Below are 11,189 nucleotides of genomic sequence, written 5' to 3'. Positions count from 1 at the left end.
TTTGAAATGAAGTAAAATTTGATGTTCGATCCAGACAAGGTTCAGATAACATAAGAGGTAAATTTTACTCCTCATGAATTTTGAACTGTCACAATCCAAATAATTTTTGGCTCCAAGATCAGGGTTATCAATTAAGTCTTTGCAACTGTTGGCTAATCATTTCATCTCACATTTTTTAAACTGACAATTGTTGCATTTAAAAACTCTGAATTTCATGAAATGAATAGAGATACGTGGAAAATTTATCATTTTATAGCCTTTTTGCCAAGATGGCACAGAAAGCAGAGAAGGAATATCCTGCCCCTCCCAAAGCCAAAGCCAAAGCAAAGTCCTTGAAAGCTAAGAACGCAAGTTTGAAAGGCATCCACAGCCACAAAAAGAAAAAGATCTGCAGGTCACCCACCTTCTAGGGGCACTAGACACTGAGGCTGAGGAGGAAGCCCAAATACCCCCAAAAGAGTCCACCCAGGAGAAACACTTGACCACTATGCCATCATCAAATTTCCCCTGACCACCAAGTCAGCCATGAAGAAAAAAAAGAGGGCAACAACACATTTGTGTTCATTGTGGGTGCTGAGGCTAACAAGCACCAGATCAAACAGGCCGTGAAGAAACTCTATGACATTGATGTGGCCAAAGTTAATACCCTGATAAGTCCTGACAGAGAGAAGAAAGCTTATGCTCAGTCGGCTCCTGATTTTGAAATTCTGGATGTTGCCAAAAAGATTAGTATCATTTAAACTGAGTCCAGCTGGCTAATTCTAAATGTATACTTTTTCCACCATAAAAAAAAGAAATGAGTTATATAAAAAAAATGATATGTAAAGTAATATATTATCTAATTTTGAAATAATAACTATAATGAGGTTCAATTTCATTATTGTTCTGTATTTCCTATCCATTATGTACTTATTAAACATTAAGTCTAGAATTTGGCCATCTTCAAAGACATTTTTCATTTATGATGTCTACAGAACTCTCAACATCCCTTTTATTCTAAATTGTGAGGACACATGTTGATGACATAAAAATAATAAAAACTGGAGTCATGCAGTAATAAAAGCAGATTAAAAATTACTTGGAAAGTATCTTGGCATCATAAAATATGATGAAGGGGCCAAATAAAGCCACAGAAGGCTGGTATTTAGCCTAGTGTTTTTAGTGATCATATATCTGGGGACAAACTGTAGTATTTCCCAAAAATTCAGTTCCTTGTATTTTGAATGAATGAATTGGATGATGTATCTGCTATTATCTGTAGCTTTCTTTTTACTATGACTTTTAAATTTTTCCTTCATTTATTTGATTTTATATATATATGCACAATAAACTATGGTCCTCCTCACCTCTCCTTTCTTCCTTCCCCAATAGGCCAGAGAAGTCTGCATCGCATTTTCACATCATAAAAATAATTAAAACCCTACCAAGTCTAGGTAGTGCTACCTTGTACGCTTCGCTGTGAAGCCCTTCCACTGGAGCATGGGAGCTGCCAGTGGCCTCGTCCTCCAGGAAGAACGATTCTCCCTCTGCTCGTAGCCATCAACTCCCAAAAAGCTTTTATTTTCAAAGCATGGCTATGAATATTACTGCTTTAGAAGCAGCAATTTCTCAGTTGTCATTTCAGATGTATGTCAAGCCCTGTGGAATTTACTTTGACCAACTGAATCTAAAGTTTTTCTTCCTCTACTAGCAAAGTCAACATAGGTTATATGCTACCATTTCTAATGTTAAATAAACACTGATACTGCTGGTTCTGTGATTGCTTCATTCCAGCTTACATTCTATGAGATAAATGAGTCATGAGATTAACTTTAAATTTAATTTCTTTTTTGTTTTGTTTCGGTTTTTAGTTTTCTAGACAGATTTTCTCTGTGTAGCCTTAGCTGGTTTGGAATTGCTTTGTGGACCAGGCTGGCCTTGGACTCGCACAGATCCACTTGCCTCTGCCTCTGTGAGAGTTGGGATCACAGGTATGCAGCAAAGCCTGTGGGCAGAAGGGTGAGGTAGTTATGACTGACCTACCAAGCCTCACGCACAGTGATAGAACAATGTCTCAGAAAGGAGTCACATGCTGAGTGGTCATCAATGCTCTGCTATTCCAACAAGGGTTTACTTATTATGCTAACTGTTAAAAGAATGGAATGTTGGCATAACTACATTTTGTTATTATTTTACGAGGATAAATTTGATGTTTATTGAATGTCACACAGGTTTTTGTTCTAATACATGACCTAATATTACACATATCTGACCCAGGATTCCTACAACAGAGTAGCTCTCAAAAGCAACAAAGGATAAGTTTAAAGCTGCAAACTACAACAAGCTACAGGAGGGCAGAGAACTGAGTGACAATGTCTACAAAGTGATAATAGCTCTTTCAGAAAAAATGACATCATAGTTTGCATAATTTTGGAACTTCAACAATTAAGGCAGTGCCATATCATGTATATACTAAGATGGGGACAGCTTGTATTAGGTTCTAGACAATGACTCAGTCTAGTGGCAGCAAAAGGAAATTCAGATTGTATAAGACATGAGAAGGGAACAGAGGAAGAAAGTTGTTTGGTAAATAAAAAAAAAAAATTTGAGTGGAGTGTGTGTGTGTGTGTGTGTGTGTGTGTGTGTGTGTGTGTGTTGCCAAGGAATATCCCTTTCTTCCTAGAAGCCTATATTCCCATATGATCATGGAAAGTATTGTGGATGATAGACTGTATTACTTGGTTTGTATCTCTGAAATAATACCAACAGAATTATTCATAATGGGCAAGGCATATTTATATAACTATATATTACTAGCCATTTACAGAAGGAAGGAAAATCAAGTCAAAGGTTTTTTTTTTACTTATATACCATTTATTAAGTTATTATGTTCGAAGTGAGTGAGTCTCCAACTTTACCTTAAATGTATATTCTTCATCCAACCTGTGATTGAGGGAAAAAACTATATTTAATAATAAGTTCAGTTTATGCCTGCTGTTTCTGAACAAACTAAGTAATTCCTCCATTCACTCTAAAAAGTAAGTTGAATAATAACTGAAATGGTTGCTGTGCCCACGATTTACATGGACTTTATGCTGTGAAGGACACTGTTTTAAAGTGTTCCATGATATTCATTAAATCCTCTCCTCTTTTGAAGCAACCCAACTCCTTTGCCATCATCTTCTCTTCAGGTATGCTCTGGACATTTATCCTCATTAGATGAAGGCTATCTTTTTTTTAACTTTTTAAAAATTTTTTTGAAAATAGTTTTTTTTTTCATACATTATATTCTGATATTCTGATTATGGTTTCTTCTCTACATACTCCTCCCAATCCTTTCTCACCTCACCTCCCATTTGGATCTGTACCCTTTTTATCTCTTGTTATAACTTAAACAGGAACCTAAGGAATGAGAATAAAATGAAATATAAATAAAAACCCAAATTGGAATATAATGAGAAAAAAACAAGAAAATGTATAATAAACACAGATAGACACAGAGACATAAATGTTTGCACACACAAGAATCCCATAAACCCCTAATCTAGAAGCCATAATAATTAGTCAAAGCAACTTCCTGAACAGAACACCAACAGCACAGGCTCTAAGAGAAACAATCAATAAATGGGACCTCATGAAACTGAAAAGCTTCTGTAAAGCAAAGGACATTGTCATCAAAACAAAACGCCTGCCTACAGATTGGGAAAGAATCTTCACTAACCCTTTATCTGACAGAGAACTAATATCGAGTATATACAAAGAACTAAAGAAGCTGAAAAGCAGCAAACCAAGTAATCCAATTAAAAAATGGGGAACAGAGTTAAACAGAGAATTCTCGACAGAGGAATATCGAATGGCAGAGAAACACTTAAAGAAATGCTCATCCTCATTAGCCATCAGGGAAATGCAAATCAAAACGACCCTGAGATATCACCTTACACCCATCAGAATGGCCAAAATGAAAAACTCAAGTGAAAACACATGCTGGAGAGGTTGTGGAGAAAGGGGAACCCTCCTCCATTGCTGGTGGGAATGTAAACTGGTACAACCACTCTGGAAATCTATCTGGCACTTTCTAAGACAATTAAGATGGGAAGAGGGACTGCCTCTGACATAATCTGATTGGCCTGCTCGTTGATCACTTCCCCCTGAGGGGGGAGCAGCCTTACCAGGCCACAGTAGAGGACAATGCAGCCACTTTTGATGAGAACTGATAGACTAAGATCAGAAAGAAGGAGAGGAGGACCTCCCCTATCAGTGGACTTGGGGAGTGGCATGCATGCAGAAAGGGGAGGGAGGGTGGGATTGGCAGGGGAGGAGGGAGGGGCTTATGGGGGGATACAAAATGAATAAAGTGTAATTAATAAAAAAAATAAAAGATTTAATAAAAAAAAAAAAGAATAGTGCTTCCTCAAGACCCAGCTATACCACTGCTAGGTATATACCCAAAGTTTGCTCAAGTACACAAAAGGGATATTTGTTCAACCATGTTTATAGCAGCTTTATTTGTAATAGCCAGAACCTGGAAACAACCCAGATGTCCATCAACGGAGGAATGGGTACAGAAATTGTGGTATTTTTACACAATGGAATACTACTCAGCAATCAAAAAGGAGGGAATCATGAAATTTGCAGGCAAATGGTGGGATCTTGAAAAGATCATCCCGAGTGAAATATCCCAGAAGGAGAAAGACAAACACCGTATATATTCACTTATATAGACCTATAAGATATGATAAACATAATGAAATCTATACACCTAAAAAAGATAATCAAGAGAGCGGACATGGGGTAAGATTATCAATCCTCATTTAGAAAGACAGATGGGATGCGCATTGAACATTGAGGAGTCTACTGAGTGCATCTGAAAGACTCTAACTAACAGTGTTTTCAAAGCAAAGACTCATGACCAAACCTTTGGCAGAGTACAGGGAATCATAAGAAAGAAGGGGAGTTAGTCTGATGGGGAAAGGATAGGAGCTCCACAAGGACCAAATATATCTGGGCACAGGGTCTTTTCTGAGACTGACATGCAACCAAGGACCATGTATGAATGTAACCTAGAACCTCCTTTCAGATGTAGCCTGTGGTAGCTCAGTAACCAATATGGTTGCTGAAACCTCACTATGGTTTCCCATAGTGAGGGGAACAAGGACTATTTCTAACAGGAACTCAATGACTGGCTCTTTGGCCTCCCCACCCCCCCCCCAAGGGAGGAGCAGTCCTGTTAGGCCACAGAGGAGAGTTTTGCAGCCAGTCCTGAAGATACCTGATAAAACAGGATCAGATGAATGGGGAGGAGGTCCCCCCTATCAGTGGACTTGGCAAGGGGCACGATGGAGGTGAGGGAGGGAGGGAGGGACTGGGAGGGAATGAGGGATCGGGACATGGCTGGGATACAGAGTTAATAAAATGTAACTGATAAGAAAAAAATAAAATTCAAAAAAAATAATTAGTTAAAGGATCTGTAAGTTTAAAAAAGAAAATACACAATTATCAGTATTATCTACTATTCATAATAAGGAAACTATCCTTTCTGATATTTAAAAAAAATCAAAGAGCATAAAATTTTGAGTGTAAATATAGTAAGCACTAATATATTATCTTTAATCCTAGTGATATCATAAATAAATATTTTCAGTGTTGCCTCAGGAACACAAGAACAAGATGAAAGTAACTCAGTAAAGCAATTTCTTTTTTAAAAATTGTGTATCATGACTCAAATTAGGGTAGCAAACATACTGGAGCAAAAATTTCGTTTTGGCTTTATTCTAACACAAGTGGTGATTGTGGCTTTTCCCGATTGGCTGAGGTCCAACCACACTCCTTCACAAAGGAAATGAAGGAAAGATGGAAGGGGTTTGCTGTTCCAAGCCGTCAAGTTGCAGGAATGTATCCGGGTCATTGCCTGAACAAAAGCTTTACTTGGTGAGGGAGCAGAATTAAGTCAGCAGTTATTTAGTCATAAGAGGTCTTTACAATGCCCACATAACATCACCCAACATATAGAGGATAACCTAAGCTTTCTCATCAGGCAATTTTTTTTACCTCTCAGGTAGTTAGTCCACCAACAAGTATAATTTCATATATATTTCCCCTCTCTCTTTCTCTCTTTCTATATATATGAATTTAAGTAGCCAGAAAAATATTTTGAAAACAATTTATATCACAGTTGTAAGTTAGTAAATGTCTTTAGCAATTACAAAAAAAAAAAAAAAAAGCCAAAAGAAAAATATTAGTCATCATTCTGAAAAATCTGACTTTGGAGTCATTGAGCTACTTTCTCTTCAATTTAAATTACTTTTCAACTTTAATTTTATAATGAGAGTTCAAAAGATAACATTAAATCACTTAATTGAATTGTTTCAAGACTATTCCACTATCATAGTAATCTAAGAACATTTGGTTCCCATAATAATTTTGCTTCATTTAAGCTTTAAATTATGATATGAGACTAACTAACAGCAAGAAAATACTGATGATTATTTACTATTAATAATTGAATATGTGGGGGTAAGTGCATTTAAGTCAATCAAATTACAAGAATACTGATTAATATATGTCTCTGCTTTTATACATTATCCTTATTTAGATGAAAATTGGAGCTATATTGTTTATTCAGACAATTTGTCAATCTATCACAATGAATAGTTGAGAATGAGTATTTGAAGTAGAAGCCTAGTTTAAATTTTAAAATGTTAACTATCAATGTTCAGATATATACAGAATTATCTGGACCTATTTGGGAATAAGCCAAAGAGACTATTAAAGAGCAGTGGGCTCAGTACAGCATAACTTTTGTCATATGGATGGGTTCCCTTATCAGACCCTGTGGTCTCCTGTGTTGCTTTTTAAAGGGATCACTATTTATAGAAACAGTGGAAATATTACAATAAGTTTGTGGCAGATATCTGGTACATACAGGCAGCACTCATGGAGGCTCATGCTTCCTTTTATATTTAACTTATCAAGCCTTAGCTGACAAATAGCTACAAGCTTTTATATTGCATAATAAACTAATTATATCAAATACAATGGAAATGTAATTTTTATCAATAATTAAATGTTGGTTTTCAAGTTAATTAACTATATCATTATTTAGAAGATAATTAAGTATCTGTTGTATATATGACATATAATATATAATTTGCAGTATATAATATACAGTTGATTATAATATATTTATTAATAAATAATATATAGTATGCATAATAATGTATAGTGTATATAATGTATAATATCATATCTTATAATGTATCTTAGGATACATAACGCAGATGAAATAACAAAACAGATCACATTATGATTGGCTTTTTTCCTTTCTTCTTTTTTTGGTCTAAACATCTTTTATCCTTCCTCGGAACCATAGTAATTATTCTTTTGACATGGCAGTAATAAAAGAAGAGAAAGTTTTATGTACATTGCAAAATTTGGGGTGAGTGGGATGACTAGTGGGTAAAGTCACTTGCCACCAGGCCTGAAAACCTGAATTCATCTCTAGAAATCACATGGTGGAAAGAGAGAACAATTCCTCAAAATTTTCCTTTGATCTCCAAATGCTTGCCATGGTACACGCACTGGGGTTTATTTGTACATACACATATCAAATAAATAACATAAACTGATAAAAACATTTTTACATATTTGAAATTTTAATCAACCACTCACTTTATTGTCAAATCATTTTCATTAGTTACATCTTAAGAAATGATTCATAATTGAACTATTGCTCTTGAGGCTAATCCTGTTTTTTGTTTTTTGTTTTGTTTTGTTTTGTTTTGTTTTCAAAATAAAGATAGTTGTTGTAGTCATGGAAGTCCACATATATTTGGAAGTCCATATATTTTATGTAGGAGCTCAATGAGTGAGGGTAAGAACTTTAAAAGTCAGAAAGTCAAAACTCTACAGAAGCTTCCTAAGAAAGAAGTGTAAGGCCTCCTTTCTTTCCTGATTTATGGAGAAGCCAACAGCTGTCACTCAGGGGAGATGGAATTGAGCAGCTGAGGGAACTGCCATACAGCGTGGGCTCAGGAAGTGTTTTTGTTTTGTTTTAAGTATTTTGGAAAGAATATATAGGGGCAGGAAAACGAATAATTTGGGGAAAAAAAACCAGCAAGCTAGAATGCAAGTTTGTTGTAATTATGAATTCTTTTTAAAAATATGTTACTTTATAATTGGTGTTCTTTAATGTGATCTTGCCAACGTAAGCTGTATCTTAAACCTTTCCTACTAAAAGGGAAATGTCATGAAATTTGATTATTTTATCCTTAAATATATCTTTGGAAATAATTTAAAATTTTTTTTCAGAGCTGAGATTGTTTTTACAAGTAAATTCTAGTCTTGTTTTCATGATATAAATAAAATTTCTAACATCTAATTACCATGTCATTTTCTGTGACTTCACTATTACTTCACTATTTGTTTATTATAATAGTTAGATATATTTAGCACTAAAGTAAATAGACTACAATAAAATATTTAAATAAAGAAAGAATTTTGAGCTTTGTTATGGATTTATTGGGACAGAGTCAACTGGTGAAAAAGAAAACAAGGAAATTCATTAACTTCAAACAGCCTTGAGCTGGTTGACTAAAGAACATTTGTAAATGAGCTATGTCTTGTCCTGTTTTCATTTCCATTTCTGTGAATAAAAAAACACACACTTGAGGAAAATCAACTTAAGGGAGAAAAAGGTTGTTGCAGCTTCCAATTTAGGTTATATTTTTTTGACCTTAGGGGAATCCCAGAGGAAAGAGCTTGAGACAGTTGGTCACATTACATACATATAGTCAAGAGCTAAGAGAAATAAAAAATTTCTTAGTGGTTTAGTGCTGTTTGTTCTCTATACTCTTACACAGGGCCATCCACGGGGAATGGGACTGCACATAGTACAAGAGTCTTCCTACTTCAAATAGTCCAAAGGAAAGACATCTTTCATTGACATGTTCATTGGACAGCCTAATCTAAGCAGTCCCCCCCTGAATCTCTCTTCTCAAGCGGTTCTAGGACAGCAGTTCTCAACCTGGGGGTCAAACTGCCCTTTCACATGGGTCACCTAAGAACATCAAAAGTATGGTGTTAGGAACTGAAACACCATTCTTCCTTCGACCCATGTACGCATATGTCCACATCATTGCACCAACCCTATCATATGCACCCTGAACAAATACAGGTGTATGTGAAATGGTTGTTGCCATAATGTACTTATGCAGTTCAGTCCATTTGTGTAGAGAGCGGCTACTATGTTGAAAGCAGAAGGATTGAAGAGAAAATAAATCACTATATTCAGCAATCCTATAGCCAACATCAAATTAAATGGAGAGAATCTTAAAGAAATCCCACTGAAATCAGGGACAAAACAAGGCTTCTTACGCTCACTGAATCTCTTCAATATAGTACTTGAGGTCTTAGCTGGAGCAATAAGACAACTAAAAGAGATCAAGTGGATACAAGTTGGAAAGGATTCTTCAAACTATTGTTATTCACAGATGATATGATACTATACATAAGTGACTCCAATATTCTACCAGAAAACTACTACAGCTGATTAAAGCCATTCCTATAGATTATTTTCACTAGAAATCCATCCCACAACAATGGATCATGTAGAGAAGAATGTTAAGAAAGGAAAAGATAGTATGTTTTACAGTATGATTTTACCTCAATAATTCCAGCAGAAATTGAGAAATCACTATGTGTTATTTGTTGTAAAATTCTACCAGCCAAATCTATGAAGCCAAACAAACTCTAAAATTACATTTTGAGCACAAGCATCCAAACTTTGTCAGGAAGGATACCAACAATTTTAGAAGAAAAGCTGATGGACTCAAGAAATCCACACTTGGCACTGGTTGCAAGTACCAAAAACATAACATAGCATCCATTGAAGCTTCATATATGAAGGTGCTCAGAATTGCCAGAGCTATAAAACTTCATGCCGTTGCTGAGGATTTACTGTTGCCAGTGCTCAAAGACATTGCTATAATGGGAGACAAATCTGTCCACAATCGACTGCAATATCCTTATCTAACAACGCTGTCCACAGCAGAATAGATGACAACTCTGCTGACATCAACATCCTTGATTACATAATCAAGGAAATAGTTAAATCTGCTCCACTTCCAATATTTAGTATTCAGCTTTAGGAAGCTGCAGATGTTGCCAACTGTGCACAGCTCCTGGTTTGAGTGAGGTATATTAAAGATGGCAATTTTAAAGTTGAATTGGTTTTGTTGTTGTTGTTGTTGTAGTTGTTGTTTGCAAAATTCTTGAAACAACAACTGTACTTGACACAGTTGGTTCATTTCTGAAAGCATAAGATCTCTTCAGAAAAGGTTTGTGGTGTTTGCACTGATGGTGCTTCAGCTATGCTAGGATGTCGATCTTCTGGACTTCGACATTTGGTACTGGATGAGTTACCAAAAGTCATTCGGAAACTGTATGATTCATAGGCAAATATTAGCAATGAAGATGCTGCCGCAAGAGTTACAAGAAGTAATGAAAAGCATCATTAAGTTTTATCAATTTTGCAAAGATGATCTCTTTGAACAATTGACTGTTTTCGCAACTGTGCAACAAGTTGAAAGCACCAAAGTTGTGATATTTCAAAGCTGTTGAGAAAAAAAGTTTTAAACCGTGTTTTTGAGCTTCATGATGAATTCAAAATGTTTTTGTTCTTTTGGTTGGATTTTTGATTGGTCAAGACAGGTTTTCTCTGTAGAACCCTAGCAGTCCTGGAACTGTCTCTGCAGACCAAGTTGGCATTGAACTCAGATATCCACCTGCGTTTGCTTCCCAAAGCTAGGATTAACATTTTTTTAATCAGAAAGCAAGACTGAAATTCAAAGCACTTTTCAGTGAGAAAAGTGAATGGAAGAAAACAGCTTACATTCAAGATCTTTTCCATCTTAAATGAATTAAATTTATCGCTGCAAGGACCAAATGTGACATGCATTTCTTTGTCTGAAAAGATCTGATCATTCCAAATGAAACTTCAGCTTTGGTAAAAATAAATAAATAAATTATTGGATAAAAATAAAATTTACATTATTTGCTTTCTTTGATGAACATGACATTGAACCAGATGAAAAGGAATACAATGATAATTTTTGTGAAAGAACATTTGCACGGGCTCGCAGACAAAATTTCATTGTATTTTCCAAGTCTACCTGACATCCCATTTGCACTCAACGGAAGTCCATTCACAATTA

At 35.5% G+C, this 11,189-nt stretch overlaps 1 pseudogene; it reads left to right on the top strand.

Annotated features, from left to right (window-relative positions):
* The first annotated feature begins 269 nt into the window (after positions 1-269).
* Positions 270-740, top strand: LOC129683582 (60S ribosomal protein L23a-like; annotated as a pseudogene).
* The last annotated feature ends 10,449 nt before the right edge of the window (positions 741-11,189 follow it).

This window comes from Psammomys obesus, unplaced genomic scaffold (genome assembly GCF_907164565.1).
Source record: "Psammomys obesus unplaced genomic scaffold, mPsaObe1.curated_primary_1811, whole genome shotgun sequence".
NCBI classification, from domain to species: domain Eukaryota; kingdom Metazoa; phylum Chordata; class Mammalia; order Rodentia; family Muridae; genus Psammomys; species Psammomys obesus.
Note: the sequence above shows the minus strand (reverse complement) of the source record. Positions and strands in the feature narration are given on the sequence as shown.